Below are 20,673 nucleotides of genomic sequence, written 5' to 3'. Positions count from 1 at the left end.
ATAGCGGGGTTGGTTTTGGATAACGGGAAGCACAGGTTGTCGTGTTTCCTCCTTCGCATGACTCTCTCTCCCCTAACCAAAAAGCTCTTTATTGACGAATCAATCTATGGTTGGATGGTTAGAGAGACTGTGGTATCTCCAGAGTTTGTAAATTTTAAGATGACATACCGGCTCAGTTTTTTGGAGGTGCTCATAGGGGTAGGGTGTGCATATGTACGTTCATAGAGGTGAGTGTATGCGCGTATGTATGAGCGCTTGTGTCTGTACTGATGTTTAAAAAAAGCTCTTTACTATGGACATAGATTTTTTAACAAGACATAATAGTTTTTCTTTTTGCGGAGAAGACATGATAGTTCTTTGAGAGAAATATTTAAGAAATGACTGTTTACTAGTACCTTATAGCTTTGAAGGTCAATTTAGAATGAGTTCTCGATTGAGAGAAAGGCCTCGAGTCTTACTAGTTACTAACTCCGTCCTAGTTTATTGGTCTTTTTTCTTATTTTGTGCTAAATTTTGATCTTAGATTTAACTAAAAAAAGTTAATGCATGTAACAAAAAATAATACCACTGAAAGGTGAAACTATGTTCAAATATGAATCCAAGAATATAATTTTTGATGACATACATTATTATTTTCTTTGTTAGATCTACGGTCAAAATTTGGCACAAAATAGGACTAATAAACCAGGATGAAGGTAGTAAGACCACTAGATGACCCGTTATGCCATTGACGCAAATTCCAACTATGGGTAGGAAGTTAAGTAAGTTATATCTTTACCTAATAATAAAGCACTGATTGCTTCTGTCTGCTCATCGTCGCAGCATTTTTACAAAAAAGTTCTTGTACTTTTTGATAATTGAATCAGCAGTCCCTTTTTTTGAGGGAAATGCCATCATGGCGGTTTATATTTCATGTGAGAATAAAGATACATCGTTTGTTAAAACATCCACTAAGAAACCCAGGGGCTCCGATTTCCAAACAGTTGTTCGAGACACCTCCGAGTTCTTAGCTAGCAGATCCGCCGCCATATTGGCTTCCCGAGGGCAATGGCTAAAAACTATAGAGATAAAATTACTAGATAAGAAAGTGCATTCTTCATATATTGCCGCTGCTGGTCCTAATGAATTCCCGCCACTCAGCATGATCTCGATTACCTCCAGACAGTCCGCTTCGACATAGATCAGCAGTCCCTTTTCAAGTGAGAAAACATTTCGTTTTCGAATTTTGTGAGAGAAACCCTGTAGTTTCGGGTATTCAACCCGTGGTCCTTTTTAAAGAGAGAAAAAACTCTAGCCCTTCCTTCAATGCGTGCCCTCCCTCGCCTCCTGATCCCCGCCAGGAGGCGCCCGACCCCGTGCGGCGCTCGATCCAGTGTCGCGCTGGCCTCCAACCGGCGTCGTCTATTGCAGCACCCTACGTCGTCGTTCCGCCTCAACTCCTCCTCTCCTCCGCGCGCCCGAGCTCCTCGCGGTGCATCGCCTGGGAGGGCTTGCGCTCACCACTAGACCAGAGCCACCGCTAGTCAGTTGGCGTTGCACTCACCAGCGACTTTGTCGTCCCCTCTGCACCGCCCTCCACCTCAACTCCTGTCAGGACCAGAATCCCAATCAACAGGTTTTGAGCAAGAACTAGGCTGAATTCAGACGAAAATTGAGAGAATCGAGCTAGGGTTTCTCTTGCATGAAGGGAAAGGTAGTTTAGCACGCCACCGACGGCTAGGGTTTACACCTAATAATTTTTTACATGCCCCAAATGAGAGAGAGAGAGAGCTGGCTTATATAGCCATTACAGTTGTTGGAAAGTGAAAAGGAAGCAAAAGCAGAGCACATGGTCTTGTCGGACGATGAATAGCCCTTCTGGCGCCACCTGAGCCGTTGGATGATCAATCAAGGGAGGATAGCAGCGAATCTTCACTGAACCGTTATATTCTACTAATGACCACATGATGCGAGATGGACGGTTGTAGAATCATATGGCACGCACGAGCAGGGGATGTTCAGACTTGGGATTGACAATGCCCCCCAATTGAGCTGGAGCTTGTCCTCAAGCTCTAAATGCAGGAAAAACTTTCTGAATGAAAGCTAAATCTTCCAATGTTGCTTCTTCTTGAGGTAGATTTACCCATTTCACCAACCATCTGACAACAGGAATACTGATATTACCTTGCTTCCTAGGGATGAGCTTTCTTTCCAGAATTGCTTCAGGCTCCATCCTGATCATGCCATCATTTCCTACCAAAGGAAGTGTTGAGGAGGGCACCACCTTTGGGCCAATATGCTTCTTGAGCTGGCTAACATGGAAGGTGTCATGCAACTGGCAGTCCTCAGGCAGAAGCAATTTGTAGGCATGATTCCCAATTTTATCCATAATTCTGAATGGTCCATAAAACTTGGAGTGGAGTTTGATGTGCCTGTGTAAGCTGAGAGATGTATGTCTGTGAGGTTGTATTTTCAGATAAACCATGTCTCCAATCACAAATTCTCTTTCCTTCCTTTTTCTGTCAGTAAAGAATTTCATTCTAGCTTGTGCTTTTAAGAGGTTTTGCTTTATCACTTCCACTGCTAATTCCATGTTTTGCAACAAATCTTCATTATCATCACAAATAGTATCTGGCAGAGCTGATTCAGCTATCATAGGAGGAGGAAATCCATAAAGATCTTGGAAAGGAGTCATTTCCGGTGATGTATGGAATGAAGTGTTATACCACCACTCAGCTAGAGCTAGCCATCCATGCCATTGTCTTGGTTGTTTAAAGCACATGCATCTCAAATAATTTTCCAAGCACTGATTTACACTTTCAGTTTGACCATCTGACTGTGTGTGGTAACTGGTGCTCATGTGCAATTTGATTTTCAGTGTTTTGAACAACTTTTGCCAGAGATTGTTGGTGAAAATTCTATCTCTGTCAGTTACAATTACTAGTGGCATTCCATGCAATCTGAACACATTGTCAGAGAAGGCTCTTGCTATAGACTGCACTGTTATGGGGTGTTTCATGGCAATGAAATGAGCATATATAGTGAATCTGTCAACTACCACCAAAATCAGGTTCTTGTTTTCTGATGTAGGCAATCCTTCCACAAAATCCATGCTGATATGAGCCCATGCAAAATCTGGCACATGAAGTGGCTCTAACAGACCAGGGTAAGGTGTATGTTCAGCTTTGTTCAGTTGGCATACTGGACAATTTTTCACAAATGTGATCACATCTTGTTTCATGCCCTGCCAATGGAATACTAACTTCACTCTGTGATAAGTGGCTCTTTCTCCAGAGTGGCCCCCAGCTCAGAATTGTGAAATGTTGAAAGGATTTCTTGTCTCAGATTGGTGCTTTTTCCCACTACAATCTTGTTGTGAAATCTCAATATGCCATTTTTAAGGAATAAGCATTGTTACTGGTCTTATCCGGAGAGCATTCAACAATAAGTTCCTTGACTTTTTCATCTTGATGATAGCTGATGATCACTTCTTTGACCCAAGTAGGGGAAGCAGCAGTCGTAGTAAGTGCAGATACTGCATGTTTTACTCTGGACAATGCATCAGCAGCCCTATTTTCCTTGCCCTTTTTATACTCAATTGTAAAGTTGTAGCCCAGTAATTTTAACAACAACTTGTGTTGAACGCCCTCAGTAATTTTCTACTCTTGAATGTACTTCAAACTTTCTTGATATGTTCTGATAATCAAGGAAGTGGCAGAGAGGTAATGTCTCCACTTTTTCACAGCTTCAATGATAGCTAGGGCATCTTTGTCATAGGTGCTCATTGCAGTAGCCTTAGGGCCAATACTCTTGCTGAAATAAGCAAGTGGTCTGCCCTCTTGCATTAACACAACTCCCAAGCCATAGCCACAAGCATCAGCTTCCAAAATGAATGGTTTAGTGAAATCAGGCAGGGCCAACACAGGGGTATGAGTGAGTTTTTGCTTTAATGTTTCAAATGCTTGTTGTTGGTCCTGTGTCCAAGCAAAAGCATCTTTCTTTAAACAGTCAAAGAGGGTGAAAGGATCGATATGGTTGACTAGAGGGGGGGTGAATAGGCAACTAACAATTTTTAGCTTTTCTTTAGCAATTTAAACTTTGCATCAAAGTAGGTTGTCTAGAAATGCAACTAGATGAGCAACATATATGATGCAACACGAATAGGAACACAAGCAAGCAAGATATATGGAACAAATAAGCTACACAAGTAAAGGCACGAGATAACCAAGAGTGGAGACGGTGGAGACGAGGATGTGTTGCCGAAGTTCCTTCCCATTGAGAGGAAGTACGTCTCCGTTGGAGCGGTGTGGAGGCACAATGCTCCCCAAGAAGCCACTAGGGCCACCCCTCACGCCCTCACACAATGCGAGATGTCATGATTCCACTATTGGTGCCCTTGGAGGCGGCGACCGAACCTTTACAAACGAGGTTGGGGCAATCTCCACAACTCAATTGGAGGCTCCCAACGACACCATGAAGCTTCACCACAATGGACTATGGCTTCGCGGTGACCTCAACCGTCTAGGATGCTCAAACACCCAAGAGTAACAAGATCCGCAAGGGATTAGTAGGGGGAATCAAATATCTCTTGGTGGAAGTGTAGATCGGGGCCTTCTCAACCACTCCTGAGCAAATCAACAAGTTTGGTTGGCTAGGGAGTGAGATCGAGCGAAAATGGAGCTTGGAGCAATAATGGAGCTTTAATGGTGGAAGAGGTGAGTCAACGGGGAAGAAGGAGACCCTTTATATAGTGTGTGGAAAAGATCCAACCGTTACCCACCAACCAGCCCGCGGCCAGCGGTACTATCGCGACTGGCCAGCGGTACTACCGCAAGGCCGCGCGGTACTACTGCTTGCAACCAAGCGGTACTACCGCACGGTAGTGCGGTACAACCGTATCGTCCCACAGTACTGTCGCGACCCCAGCACAGAAACAGACGCAAGCTGGGGGCGGTACTTCCGCACGCGCGGTACTACCGCGCCCCCCATGCGGTACTACCGCAAGGCAAAAGTCCCAACCAGGGGGAAGGGGAACTTCCGTGCCTACTTCCCAAATAAACGGAAGTAGCAAAAACCCGACACAGTAGTACTGCCGAGGGGCGGTACTACTGCCTGACCGCATAGCGTGGTACTACCGCACGGCGGAAGCGGTACTACCGCGGCAGGCGCAGATGTAAAAAATTACATCCGCTCCTACTATCGCAAGGGGGCGGCACTAGCCTGGTGGGCAGCGGTAGTGCGGCTCCAGGGGAGCGGTACTATCGTGAGCACCAGCGGTACTACCGCGCCACCGCGCGGTACTACCGTGGATGCCTACGGTACTACCGTTGACCCAGGAGCAGTACTACCGCAACCACAACAGCAGCCAGTCAAAGAAGGCAGGAAAAACGGAGGAAGCTCCAAGGAAGAAGGAGGGGATAAAAGGAGACGTGTACGTGATGATTCCACCCAAACCTTTCCAACGCGGACCCCCTCTTAATAGTACGGCTTTCCTACGACTCAAATCCACCAAAAAGAAACGTAGAAAAGACGCCGTCTTCGTCAGTCTTCGAGGGGCACCCAATCGTCGTGTGCCTAGCAAAGAAGTGTCTGGAAAACTCATGGCACACGATTAGTCCGCAAATGCGTTGTCATCAATCACCAAAACACTTAGGGATAAATATGTCCTTACAATCTCCCCCTTTTTGGTGGATTGATGACAAAACAGGATTTGCACAAGGAAAAATACTATTAAGTAAAAGCAAACCCCTCCTCTCTATAATATAGATGAGCTCCCCCTAAATGTGTGCCACCTAGATGAGCACGAATATTAGGAACAGAGCTCCACCTATATTATAGAGACAAGGCAAATTTATCACTAGACAAGATAGTACAAACATAAGATAACTAAGATAGATAGAGTGCATATGTCTTACACCATATGGAGGATAGGTCTCAAAGGCACAAACCGAACAAAAGCAAACGAGGCAAACGAGGTCCAAACGACAAAGCAAACAAACACACCAAGCACGACACAACGCAAATCCCTACACTCTCTCCCCCTTTGGCATCGAGACGCCAAAAAGGCAGAGAGGACACCTACACACACGGGGTGGCTCAGGCAGAGAAGTCGTCCCACTGCTCCTCGTGCTCCTCGTCAGACTCAGTGGCGGGGATAGTCTCCTCGATGTCATCCTCTGAACTGGTCCACTTGTAGCCCTGCTTTGACATCCAGGCAGCCTCAGGTGTGATGACGTCCTCAGACCCGCCAGACACATCCTCTCCAAAGAGCCTCATCACCTTCTTGTCACGGCGGCGACTCTCCTTGTCAGTCACGTGAGCCCTGTATTATCCATTCGCCTGCATGCAGAAGAGAGTCTTCATCTTGTCCTTCAGCTTCTTGGCCCATGACGGCTCAGAGGAAGAAGTGGTGGACCTAGCAGCATGGTCCTCAGCAGCAGTCTCAGCAGCAGCAGCCTCCCCCTCACCAACAGCCCTCCTAGCAGAAGATGCCTCAGCACGGGTAGTGGTGTTGGCCCAGTTGGGCTTGACGCGGAGGCTGATGGACTCATGGCGAATCCAGTCTGGAGCAAGGAACTCATCACCTGGATACGTCTTCTCCCAAGTGGTGGAGAGCAGCAGAAACAGGTACGGTCCATAGATAGGTACCTTGCGAGTGAACACCGCAAACCGAAGCTCACACCACATGATGTGTGAGACATCAAGTGGCTGAGTCTGAGAAGTACGTGCCTCTACACACAAGAGCAACATGTCCACTAGATCTGCATGAACCTTGTCCTTGTCGCCAATGCGTGGGAACAGAGTGTTGCGGAAGATGCGATGCATGATATCCAGAAAGGAGTTCAACACCCAAGATGACTTGCCATTGGGGAGTACCTTCTCAACAAGGAAGGGCTGAAGCTGGTTCTTGTTGGCAGACTCAGAGTTGGCATGGGGGCGAACGCCAACGGGGGTGTGAAGCCCGTCATCAGGAATGTGGAGCAGATCCATGAACTCTTTCCATGTAGCAGACAGCTGACGGCCATTGGTCATCCAAGTCATCCTCCGCTCCTCCCCAGGATGAAAGTACACTGAGGCAAAGAACTGACAGATAAGCTCAGGGTCATAGTCAAGGTGAAAGGAGATCACCGGCTCAATAGCAAACTGCTCCACCAAGTCCAGAGCCTCTCCAAAATAGTCACGAAACTTGTCTTTCCGCATGTGATGCATGTCTATCCACTTGATATCCACGAAGGTATTCTGCTTGTTCTTGATCACATCCAGATAGATGAGAGCCTGTTGCTTGGTCCAGAACAACTCGGTGCCTCTGAGGATAGCCCGAGGATTCACATAGGGATTGATCTTCCAGCGCTCGACATACTCAGTGGTTGAAATCTCGTACATGCCCTTAGCCGGTTCCTTTTGCTTGCTGGCAGTGGTCTTGACATTGCGCTTGGGGGCATTGGAGCCCTCTGGGGCTTCATCTTGGGGGTTGCGCAGACGCTTGGAGCCAGTGTCACGACTGGGATTGGAATGGCGAGAGCCACCACCTGAGACACAGAACGCAAAAACACCCACAACAGCCAAGAGAGATTAATGCAAAGACCACAACAAAGCAAGTGAAACAAGTAGAAAGCACACATGATAAATGCCTAGAGAGAGATTTGATCCCTACGGTAGTACTTCCAAGAGCTGCGGAGCTAAGAGAGTAGTACGACTCTTAGACGCGGTAGTACCGTGCAAGTTCACGGTAGTACCGGGTGTAGGAGCGGTAGTACGACCTTAGCGCCGCGGCCGGCGCGGTAGTACCGCGTCTGCGGAGCGGTAGTACCGCACGGTATGGTAGTACCGCACCTAACGGGTGGTAGTACCGCAAGAGCGGTAGTACCGACATCGGGCACGGTAGTACCGCACCGCGTCAGATCTGAACTGGTTCAAATCTGAGAAAGCCCGCGAAACCACGGCGGTACTACAGTTGGACAAAGCTACCACAAGACAGCATATCAAGTATGTTTCCTACGCATCACGACTCTCCTACATCCTACTCTTGCATAGATTTGGCCTAAAATCTCAAGAACGACAAGTTTCTCCCCAAAAGCCTAGAAGCAAGAGAACAGCCAAGAAAAAGAGGGATTTGGGGAAAAACCTTGGTCCATGGCAAGAGGAAGTGGTGGGGAACGATCCCACCGGTCGGAATCCGAGGAGAGTGGCCGGAGACGGAGATCCAGCGAGGGCCTCCGGCGCCGTTCTTGAGAGGGAGAGACGTGGAGAGAGAGACAATGAATGGGTATGGGGAGTTGGAACTCCCCTGCCCGAGTCATAACCCCCACGCACCCTTGACGGCGCGGTAGTACCGTGCCCAGACACGGTAGTACCGCACGGTGCGGTACTTCCAAAGTACCGCACCAGAGCGGTAGTACCGTGCTGTGGTGCGGTAGTACCGTGCCTCCCAAAGCGGTAGTACCGCGCCCAGATGCGGTAGTACCGTGGGCTCAAGAAGATGCATGTTTCGAGCGCGAAAAACTGGATCTTTGCACAAACCACTCCGAGCCAAGATGCGGTAGTACGACCTTAGCGCCGCGGCCGGTGCGGTAGTACCAACCATGAGACACCACCTCTTTGCACAAACCACTCCGAGCCAACACGACACCACAAGACCACGCAACACACAAAAACAGAAAGGCACACGACAAACGAACCAACCACGAGACACCACCTCTCCAAAATAGAGGGCGGTGGCCGTAGCGACCTATGTTTGAGTCAATTGGTATGGCACCGCGAAGAATTATCCTTGGGTCCATGACCAAAACTCGTCTTTGAAGCACAAGTACCATCAAACATGGCTAATGTGAAAGACTTGATTGATTTATGCATAATGGGGGGAGGGAGAGTTCATTGAGAGAACATCACTCCCCCTATGTCCATGCCTACATCTAAATAGGACAACACGTTGAGTATGGTGGGGTGTGCAAGGGTTCAAGCAACATTGCTCGAATCAATGATATTTAGCTCATGCCTTAACTCGCGAAATCTTGCTTCATCCAAGGGCTTCGTGAAGATATCTGCAAGGTTATCATGAGTGTTGACGTAGTTGAGCTCGATCTCTCCTCGCCTAATGTGATCCCGGATGAAGTGATACCGGATCTCAATATGCTTCGTCTTGAAGTGTTGCACCGGGTTGAGAGAGATCTTGATGGCACTTTCATTGTCACACCAAAGAGGCACTTTGTCACAAGTGACACCATAATCCTTTAAAGTTTGCCTCATACATAAGAATTGTGCACAACAACTACCGGCCGCCACATACTCCGCTTCGGTGGACGAGAGAGACACACAACTTTGCTTTTTGGAAGACCAACTTACCAAAGAGCAACCAAGGAATTGGCACCCTCCGGAAGTGGACTTCCTATCCACTTTGCCTCCCGCCCAATCAGAATCCGAGTACCCTACAAGCTTGAAGTTTGATCCTCTTGGGTACCATAAGCCAAAGTTTGGGGTATGAGCCAAATATCGAAAGATTCGTTTGACCGCCACATAGTGACTTTCCTTAGGTGCGGCTTGAAACCGTGCACAAATTCCCACACTCAACATGATGTCTGGTCTAGATGCACAAAGGTAAAGCAAGGATCCAATCATGGAACGATATACCTTTTGATCCACCACTTTACCATTGGGATCTAAGTCAAGTTGGCACTTGGTGGGCATTGGAGTGGAAGCCGGCTTGACGTCACTTAGCTTGAATCTCTTGAGCATGTCTTGAGTGTATTTGGATTGATTGATGAAGGTTCCTTCTCTTCTTTGCTTCACTTCGAACCCTAGAAAGAACTTCAACTCTCCCATGGAGGACATCTTGAACTTTGAGGTCATGAGAGTGGCAAATTCCTCATTGAAAGCTTTGTTAGGAGAACCAAAGATAATATCATCAACATATAATTGGCACATAAACAACTCCCCTTTGACCTTCTTAGTAAAAAGAGTGGGGTCGATTAGCCCAACTTCAAAACCACGGTCTTGTAACAACTCGGTAAGGTGGTCATACCACGCACGTGGGGCTTGTTTAAGGCCATAGAGTGCCTTATCGAGTTGATACACATGATCGGGAAAGTAGGGATCCTCGAACCCGGGGGGTTGCTTGACGTAAACCAATTCATTAATGGGACCATTAAGAAAAGCACTCTTCACATCCATTTGTTGTAACTTAAAGTTATGATGAGAAGCATATGCAATCAACATGCGAATGGATTCAAGACGAGCAACGGGAGCAAAGGTTTCACCGTAGTCGATACCCTCGACTTGGGAGTAGCCTTGTGCTACCAAACGAGCCTTGTTGCGAATGATAATCCCATGGGCAACTTGCTTGTTCTTGAATATCCACTTGGTTCCAATGACATCGTGGTTCCCCGTTGGCCTTGGCACCAATCTCCACACTTTGTTGCGCTCGAAGTTGTTGAGTTCTTCGTGCATGGCATTGAGCCAATCCAGATATTCTAGCGCCTCATAGACCTTGTGGGGTTCCACACAAGAGACAAACGCGTGATGCTCACAATAATTTGCTAATTGTCTACGAGTGCTTACCCCCTTTCTTAAGCTTCCAAGCACATTCGTCATGAGATGATCCTTGGTGGAGAGCTTGGAAGCAACCTTGGCGGCACGACGCTCTAATTCCTCCTCAGTGGTGAGTTGAGGAGCGGTTACTTGATCATCTTGAGCGCCGTCATGAACTTGTTCTTGATCTTGAACTTGCTCGGGGGAGAGAACTTGACCTTGGGCATCACTTGGTGTGTCCACACCGTCTTGAGTATGATCTTGCCCTTGGTCTTGTTCATGAGGTTGAGGGCCTTCACTTTGTTCTTCGGAAGCGTGTGGGCCTTGGGTTGGTGATGGCTCCACTTGAGTGGAGCATTGTCCTTCTCCTTCGGCCACAAGGGGTTCCTCAATGGGTAGGATGAAACCAACACCCATTCTTCTTATGGCTTGAGGAGGAATTTCATCACCTACATCACAAGTGCCACTTTGCTCCACTTGGGAGCCGTTATTCTCATCAAACTCCATGTTACACGTCTCCTCAATAAGTCCCGTGGATTTATTGAGGACACGGTAAGCATGAGAGTTTGTAGCATAACCAACAAATATGCCCTCATAAGCTCTAGCCTCAAATTTAGACAACCGAACACCTTTCTTGAGAATGAAACACTTACACCCGAATACCCAGAAGTACTTGAGGTTGGGCTTGTTACCGGTGAGTATTTCATATGGAGTCTTGTTCAAGCCCTTGCGGAGGTAGAGCCGATTTGATGCATGACACGCGGTGTTGATGGCTTCGGCCCAAAAGTTGTACGGAGACTTGAACTCCGCCATCATGGTCCTTGCCGCATCCATCAACGTCCGGTTCTTCCTCTCCGCAACACCGTTTTGTTGAGGGGTGTAGGGTGCGGAATATTGATGCTTGATTCCCTCGTCACTAAGAAACTCATCCAAGGTGTAGTTCTTGAACTCGGTGCCGTTGTCACTTCTTATTGTCAAGATCTTTGCATTGTGTTGACGTTGTGCTTCATTTGCAAAGTCAATGACGGTTTGTTGGGTCTCGCTCTTCCTCTTGAAGAAATACACCCACGTGTACCTTGAGTAGTCATCCACAATCACCAAGCAATACTTCCTACCTCCAAGACTATCGAAGGATGGAGGCCCAAAGAGATCCATGTGAAGGAGCTCCAAAGGCCTCTTTGAATAAATGATAGTCGTGGGAGGGTGAGCCTTCTCATGTAGCTTTCCTTTGATACAGGCACTGCAAGCACGATCTTTAGCAAAACTAACATTCTTAGTCCACGGACATGGTCCTCCTTGAGGAGACTTTGCAAAGATCTCATATTGACATGGGCTAAACGGCGATGCCAAAGCCATCCCACATCAACTTTAGCCATTAGGCATGTCGCGGTCTTAGTGGGTCGCTCCGAAAATTTAATCACATATAGACCATTCTCGACATGCCCAACAAAGGCTACTTTAAGAGTCTTGCTCCACAAGAGGGCCACGGTATCGATATCAAAGAAAGTGGCAAAGCCCATGATAGCAAGTTGACGAACGGAAAGTAAATTGTATGCAAGGGACTCAACAAGCATGACCTTCTCGATCGTGAGATCATGAGAGATGACCACCTTGCCAAGTCCCAATACCTTAGAAGATGAGGCGTCACCCCACTCGACATTGGTGGGCATAGATGGAACCTTGTGCACGTCCACCACCAAGTCCTTGCTTCCGGTCATATGATTTGTAGCTCTGCTATCGAGCAACCATGATCCCCCACCGGAAGCAAACACCTACAAGAGATCAATGCTTGGTTTTAGGTACCCATTTTGTAATGGGTCCTTTGATGTTAGTAACAAGGGTTTTTGGAACCCAAATAGACCATTCAATGTATTCATGAAGAGAACCAACAAATTTGGCATAAACATGCCCATCACTAGCACGGCATAACAGATAAGAAGGGTTAAAATCGCCGGCTTTGTTGAGAGGGATGGCATTGCCCTTCTTGACATTATTCTTCTTCTTCTCCTCAGGGGCACTCTCTCCCTCCCTCACAAAGGTTTGCATGAGGGGAGGAGGTCGTTTGGTCTTGTCATTCTTCTTCTTGTTCTTGGAGTCGGGCACGTACCCAACCCCTTCCTTGGCCACACCTCCCTTTTGGTTGATCAAGAGATCGTTGAGGTTCTTCTTGCCTTGAATGCAAGTCGCAAGACCTCTCTCAAGTTGCTCCTTCAACTTCGCATTTTCCTCAACAAGATGTATATGCTCACAACACGGGTTAGTAGCATTTGCATTATCAATTAAAACCATATGAGGAAAAGTTGCTTTCTCCTTGGTTAGCTTCACTTGGAGTTGATCATGAGACTCCTTGAGACTAGCGTGAATACCCTTCAAGGCCTTGTGGCCTTGTCAAGTATATCAAACTCCTCTTTGAGTCTAGCAAGATCAACCCCGAGTTTGGCCTTCTCCGAATTTAGCACACGAGAAACAATGAGGGCATGATCATAATCTTTCTTTAACTTAGCATGATCAACGTTGTGTGACTCCTCAAGAGCCAAACGAAGACCACGCTCTTCCTCAAGAGCATTGGAAAGATCCGAAATCTCATCGGCATAGTCACGACTATGCCCTTCCATCTTAGAGATGGTGTCTTCGTGAGCCTCGATCATGTCATTGGCCTCACCCAGTTATTCTAAGAGAGCAACAAAGTGCTTCTTGGATTTTCCCTTGAGTTTGCCCATAAAGGCCTCAAACTCGTTAGCCTCCACATTAGCTCCCTCAAGTTCATTAATGCTATCCGTTGGGGAAGGATGATTAATGATGGTAGTTTTGATGTTGGAGGTTACCTTGTTGGTGGCTTTAGCCATGAGGCACTTGGCGGTGATGCTCTCGTTGGTTGAGTCAAAGAGAGACACCCGTGACGTTGTTGCAATGGCAACGGAGGCCATGGCAACCGACTCAACATCTTCATCATCATCATCATCATCCTCATTGTACTCTTCTTGCACAACCAAAGCCTTGGGAGGAGTCTTCTTGGTGAAGTTGTTCTTGTTGGGGAACGACTTGGCCTTGTCCTTTCGGATGAGTTTGCCACCATTGTCTTCCCTCTTCTCATACGGGCATTCCGCAACGAAATGACTCACATTGTCGCAATTGTAGCAAGTCCTTACACGTTGCTTGCCCCTTGTGCCACTCGAGTTGTTTTTGCTAAAATTGGGCCTCGAGTTTTTCTTGCTCCAAAATTGCCTTGAAGCAAGTGCCATGTGTTCATGATATGCATACTTCGTATCTTCGGGGTTGCTCTCCTCTTCTTCCTCTTCTTCTTCTTCCACGGTGAGCTTGGCCTTCAATGCAAGGTTAGTCTTCTTTGCCCGTTGAGAATGGAGCACCGCATTGTCGGCGGTCTTGTCCAAAATGTTCATGGCCACAAACTCATCCAACACTTCGCTTGAGGTCAAAGTGTGGAAGTCCGGTCTTTGACGAATGACGGAAGACATGGCCTTGTGGTAGGGCATCATTGCCTTGAGGAATTTGTGCTTGATCCAATTGTCATCCGTGTCGTTGCTCCTGTGATCTCGTAGTGAGACTGCGAGTTTGGTTACTCTCCGATAAAGCTCACGAGGTTCTTCACTTCCTTCATTGCAAAATCATCAGCCTCATCTTGTACCACTTCATAGTTGGAGCGTTGAATGCTTGCGCTTCCCCGGTAGAGAGACACGACACAATGCCATGCATCTTTGGCCAAGGCGAAGGGACGAAGATGAGGTAGGTCTTCGGGTGTAATTGCATCTTGAATGATGAAGAGAGTATTCTCATTGAATTGATTGTCCGCGGCTTCTTGAGGAGTGAAGTTGCTTGGATCATGTGGATAGAAACCTTCTTCAATGATTCTCCAAAGGTTAGTGTTCACATGATTTAAATGACGTTTAAAGCGGTAAACCCAAGAATCAAAATCCTCATTTTTCACAATCTTAGGGGGAGGACCGGCATGATTCAAATGAGTGGAAGGAACCGGTCCACCATAAACAAGTGGTGGTTCCACATGCGAAAAGATGCCGGTGCCATTCTTGCCACTAGAAGAAGGAGCCTTTTCACTACTAGCTTCCCCCTTGCCGGGGATAGCATCTGACACCTTGATGGCGGGATCACCCACCTTCAACGGTGCGGTGGATAGTTTAAGCCCCTCAAGAAATTTAGTAAACATGCTTTCAACTTCGGTCGTCATGGAGGTTTTCAATGTCTCCAAGGCCACATTGAACTCCTCACGAGAGACCGAAGTTCCCCCATTGCCCGTAGACGAGTTAGGATTCACACCTGAGTGTTCCTCCGCACCGTCTACGGTATCAACCATACTCTTTGGACGGTAAAGTCCTTAATAAAGAGACGAGGCTTTGATGCCAATTGAAAGGATCGATATGGTTGACTAGAGGGGGGGTGAATAGGCAACTAACAATTTTTAGCTTTTCTTTAGCAATTTAAACTTTGCATCAAAGTAGGTTGTCTAGATATGCAACTAGATGAGCAACCTATATGATGCAACACGAATAGGAACACAAGCAAGCAAGATATATGAAACAAATAAGCTACACAAGTAAAGGCACGAGATAACCAAGAGTGGAGACGGTGGAGACGAGGATGTGTTGCCGAAGTTCCTTCCCATTGAGAGGAAGTACGTCTCCGTTGGAGCGGTGTGGAGGCACAATGCTCCCCAAGAAGCCACTAGGGCCACCGTAATCTCCTCACGCCCTCACACAATGCGAGATGTCGTGATTCCACTATTGGTGCCCTTGGAGGCGGCGACCGAACCTTTACAAACGAGGTTGAGGCAATCTCCACAACTCAATTGGAGGCTCCCAACGACACCACGAAGCTTCACCACAATGGACTATGGCTTCGCGGTGACCTCAACCGTCTAGGATGCTCAAACACCCAAGAGTAACAAGATCCGCAAGGGATTAGTAGGGGGAATCAAATATCTCTTGGTGGAAGTGTAGATCGGGGCGTTCTCAACCACTCCCGAGCAAATCAACAAGTTTGGTTGGCTAGAGAGTGAGATCGGGCGAAAATGGAGCTTGGAGCAATAATGGAGCTTTAATGGTGGAAGAGGTGAGTCAACGGGGAAGAAGGAGACCCTTTATATAGTGTGTGGAAAAGATCCAACCGTTACCCACCAACCAGCCCGCAGCCAGCGGTACTACCGCGCCTGGCCAGCGGTACTACCGCAAGGCCGCGCGGTACTACTGCTTGCAACCAAGCGGTACAACCGCACGGTAGTGAGGTACAACCGTACCGTCCCACGGTACTGCCGCGACCCCAGCACAGAAACAGACGCAAGCTGGGGGCGGTACTTCCGCACGCGCGGTACTACCGCGCCCCCCATGCGGTACTACCGCAAGGCAAAAGTCCCAGCCAGGGGGAAGGGGAACTTCCGTGCCTACTTCCGCAAATAAACGGAAGTAGCAAAAACCCGACACAGTAGTACTGCCGAGGGGCGGTACTACTGCCTGACCGCATAGCATGGTACTACCGCACGGCGGAAGTGGTACTACCGCGGCAGGTGCGGATGTAAAAAATTACATCCGCTCCTACTACCGCAAGAGGGCGGCACTAGCCTGGTGGGCAACGGTAGTGCGGCTCCAGGGGAGCGGTACTACCGTGAGCACCAGCGGTACTACCGCACCACCGCGTGGTACTACCGTGGTTGCCTACGGTACTACCGTTGATCCAGGAGTAGTACTACCGCAACCACAACAGCAGCCAGTCAAAGGAGGCAGGAAAAACGGAGGAAGCTCCAAGGAAGAAGGAGGGGATAAAAGGAGACGTGTACGTGATGATTCCACCCAAACCTTTCCAATGCGGACCCCCTCTTAATAGTACGGCTTTCCTACGACTCAAATCGACCAAAAAGAAACGTAGAAAAGACGCCGTCTTTGTCAGTCTTCGAGGGGCACCCAATCGTCTTGTGCCTAGCAAAGAAGTGTCTGGAAAACTCATGGCACACGATTAGTCCGCAAATGCGTTGTCATCAATCACCAAAACACTTAGGGATAAATATGTCCTTACAATCTCCCCTTTTTGGTGGATTGATGACAAAACAGGATTTGCACAAGGAAAAATACTATTAAGTAAAAGCAAACCCCTCCTCTCTATAATATAGATGAGCTCCCCCTAAATGTGTGCCACCTAGATGAGCACGAATATTAGGAACAGAGCTCCACCTATATTATAGAGACAAGGCAAATTTATCACTAGACAAGATAGTACAAACATAAGATAACTAAGATAGATAGAGTGCATATGTCTTACACCATATGGAGGATAGGTCTCAAAGGCACAAACCGAACAAAAGCAAACAAGGCAAACGAGGTCCAAACGACAAAGCAAACAAACACACCAAGCACGACACAACGCAAATCCCTACACTCTCTCCCCCTTTGGCATCGAGACGCCAAAAAGGCAGAGAGGACACCTACACACACGGGGTGGCTCAGGCAGAGAAGTCGTCCCACTGCTCCTCGTGCTCCTCGTCAGACTCAGCGGTGGGGATAGTCTCCTCGATGTCATCCTCTGAACTGGTCCACTTGTAGCCCTGCTTTGACATCCAAGCAGCCTCAGGTGTGATGACGTCCTTAGACCCGCCAGACACATCCTCTCCAAAGAGCCTCATCACCTTCTTGTCACGGCGGCGACTCTCCTTGTCAGTCACGTGAGCCCCGTACTGTCCCTTCACCTGCATGCAGAAGAGAGTCTTCATCTTGTCCTTCAGCTTCTTGGCCCATGACGGCTCAGAGGAAGAAGTGGTGGACCTAGCAGCACGGTCTTCAGCAGCAGTCTCAGCAGCAGCAGCCTCCCCCTCACCAGCAGCCCTCCTAGCAGAAGATGCCTCAGCACGGGTAGTGGTGTTGGCCCAGTTGGGCTTGACGCGGAGGCTGATGGACTCATGGCGAATCCAGTCTGGAGCAAGGAACTCATCACCTGGATACGTCTTCTCCCAAGTGGTGGAGAGCAGCAGAAACAGGTACGGTCCATAGATAGGTACCTTGCGAGTGAACACCACAAACCGAAGCTCACACCACATGATGTGTGAGACATCAAGTGGCTGAGTCTAAGAAGTACGTGCCTCTACACACAAGAGCAACATGTCCACTAGATATGCATGAACCTTGTCCTTGTCGCCAATGCGTGGGAACAGAGTGTTGCGAAAGATGCGATGCATGATATCCAGAAAGGAGTTCAACACCCAAGATGACTTGCCATTGGGGAGTACCTTCTCAACAAGGAAGGGTTGAAGCTGGTTCTTGTTGGCAGACTCAGAGTTGGCATGGGGGCGAACGCCAACGGGGGTGTGAAGCCCGTCATCAGGAATGTGGAGCAGATCCATGAACTCTTTCCATGTAGCAGGCAACTGGCGGCCATTGGTCATCCAGGTCATCCTCCACTCCTCCCCGGGATGAAAGTACACTAAGGCAAAGAACTGACAGATAAGCTCAGGGTCATGGTCAAGGTGAAAGGAGATCACCGGCTCAATAGAAAACTGCTCCACCAAGTCCAGAGCCTCTCCAAAATAGTCACGAAACTTGTCTTTCCGCAGGTGATGCATGTCTATCCACTTGATATCCACGAAGGTATTCTGCTTGTTCTTGATCACATCCAGATAGATGAGAGCCTGTTGCTTGGTCCAGAACAACTCGGTGCCTCTGAGGATAGCCCGAGGATTCACATAGGGATTGATCTTCCGGCGCTCGACATACTCAGTGGTTGAAATCTCGTCCATGCCCTTAGCCGGTTCCTTTTGCTTGCTGGCAGTGGTCTTGACATTGCGCTTGGGGGCATTAGAGCCCTCTGGGCTTCATCTTGGGGGTTGCGCAGATGCTTGGAGCCAGTGTCACGACTGGGATTGGAACGGCGAGAGCCACCACCTGAGACACAGAACGCAAAAAACACCCACAACAGCCAAGAGAGATTAATGCAAAGACCAAAACAAAGCAAGTGAAACAAGTAGAAATCACACATGATAAATGCCTAGAGAGAGATTTGATCCCTACAGTAGTACTGCCAAGAGTTGCGGAGCTAAGAGAGTAGTACGGCTCTTAGATGCGGTAGTACCATGCAAGTTCACGGTAGTACCGGGTGTAGGAGCGGTAGTACGACCTTAGCGCCGCGGCCGGTGCGGTAGTACCAACCATGAGACACCACCTCTTTGCACAAACCACTCCGAGCCAACACGACACCACAAGACCACGCAACACACAAAACCAGAAAGGCACACGACAAACGAACCAACCACGAGACACCACCTCTCCAAAATAGAGGGCGGTGGCCGTAGCCACCTATGTTTGAGTCAATTGGTATGGCACCACGAAGAATTATCCTTGGGTCCATGACCAAAACTCGTCTTTGAAGCACAAGTACCATCAAACATGGCTAATGTGAAAGACTTGATTGATTTATGCATAATGGGGGGAGGGAGAGTTCATTGAGAGAACATCACTCCCCCTATGTCCATGCCTACATCTAAATAGGACAACACGTTGAGTATGGTGGGGTGTGCAAGGGTTCAAGCAACATTGCTCGAATCAATGATATTTAGCTCATGCCTTAACTCGCGAAATCTTGCTTCATCCAAGGGCTTCGTGAAGATATCTGCAAGGTTATCATGAGTGTTGACGTAGTTGAGCTCGATCTCTCCTCGCCTAATATGATCCCGGATGAAGTGATACCGGATCTCAATATGCTTCGTCTTGAAGTGTTGCACTGGGTTGAGAGAGATCTTGATGGCACTTTCATTGTCACACCAAAGAGGCACTTTGTCACAAGTGACACCATAATCCTTTAAAGTTTGCCTCATACATAAGAGTTGTGCACAACAACTACTGGCCGCCACATACTCCGCTTCGGTGGACGAGAGAGACACACAACTTTGCTTTTTGGAAGACCAACTTACCAAAGAGCAACCAAGGAATTGGCACCCTCCAGAAGTGGACTTCCTATCCACTTTGTCTCCCGCCCAATCAGAATCCGAGTACCCTACAAGCTTGAAGTTTGATCCTCTTGGGTACCATAAGCCAAAGTTTGGGGTATGAGCCAAATATCGAAAGATTCGTTTGACCGCCACATAGTGACTTTCCTTAGGTGCGGCTTGAAACCGTGCACAAATTCCCACACTCAACATGATGTCTGGTCTAGATGCACAAAGGTAAAGCAAGGATCCAATCATGGAACGATATACCTTTTGATCCACCACTTTACCATTGGGATCTAAGTCAAGTTGGCACTTGGTGGGCATTGGAGTGGAAGCCGGCTTGACGTCACTTAGCTTGAATCTCTTGAGCATGTCTTGAGTGTATTTGGATTGATTGATGAAGTTTCCTTCTCTTCTTTGCTTCACTTCGAACCCTAGAAAGAACTTCAACTCTCCCATGGAGGACATCTTGAACTTTGAGGTCATGAGAGTGGCAAATTCCTCATTGAAAGCTTTGTTAGGAGAACCAAAGATAATATCATCAACATATAATTGGCACACAAACAACTCCCCTTTGACCTTCTTAGTAAAAAGAGTGGGGTCAATTAGCCCAACTTCAAAACCACGGTCTTGTAACAACTCGGTAAGGTGGTCATACCATGCATGTGGGGCTTGTTTAAGGCCATAGAGTGCCTTATCGAGTTGATACACATGATCGGGAAAGTAGGGATCCTCGAACCCGGGGGGTTGCTTGACGTAAACCAATTCATTAATGGGACCATTAAGAAAAGCACTCTTCACATCCATTTGTTGTAACTTAAAGTTATGATGAGAAGCATATGCAATCAACATGCGAATGGATTCAAGACGAGCAACGGGAGCAAAGGTTTCACCGTAGTCGATACCCTCGACTTGGGAGTAGCCTTGTGCTACCAAACGAGCCTTGTTGCGAATGATAATCCCATGGGCAACTTGCTTGTTCTTGAATATCCACTTGGTTCCAATGACATTGTGGTTCCCCGTTGGCCCTGGCACCAATCTCCACACTTTGTTGCGCTCGAAGTTGTTGAGTTCTTCGTGCATGGCATTGAGCCAATCCGGATATTCTAGCGCCTCATAGACCTTGTGGGGTTCCACACAAGAGACAAACGCGTGATGCTCACAATAATTTGCTAATTGTCTACGAGTGCTTACCCCCTTTCTTAAGCTTCCAAGCACATTCGTCATGA

The sequence above is a fragment of the Triticum urartu genome, chromosome 7A (assembly GCF_056163025.1).
Source record: "Triticum urartu cultivar PI428250 chromosome 7A, HENAU_Tu73, whole genome shotgun sequence".
Lineage (NCBI taxonomy): Eukaryota > Viridiplantae > Streptophyta > Magnoliopsida > Poales > Poaceae > Triticum > Triticum urartu.
This window is presented reverse-complemented; position numbering follows the sequence as displayed.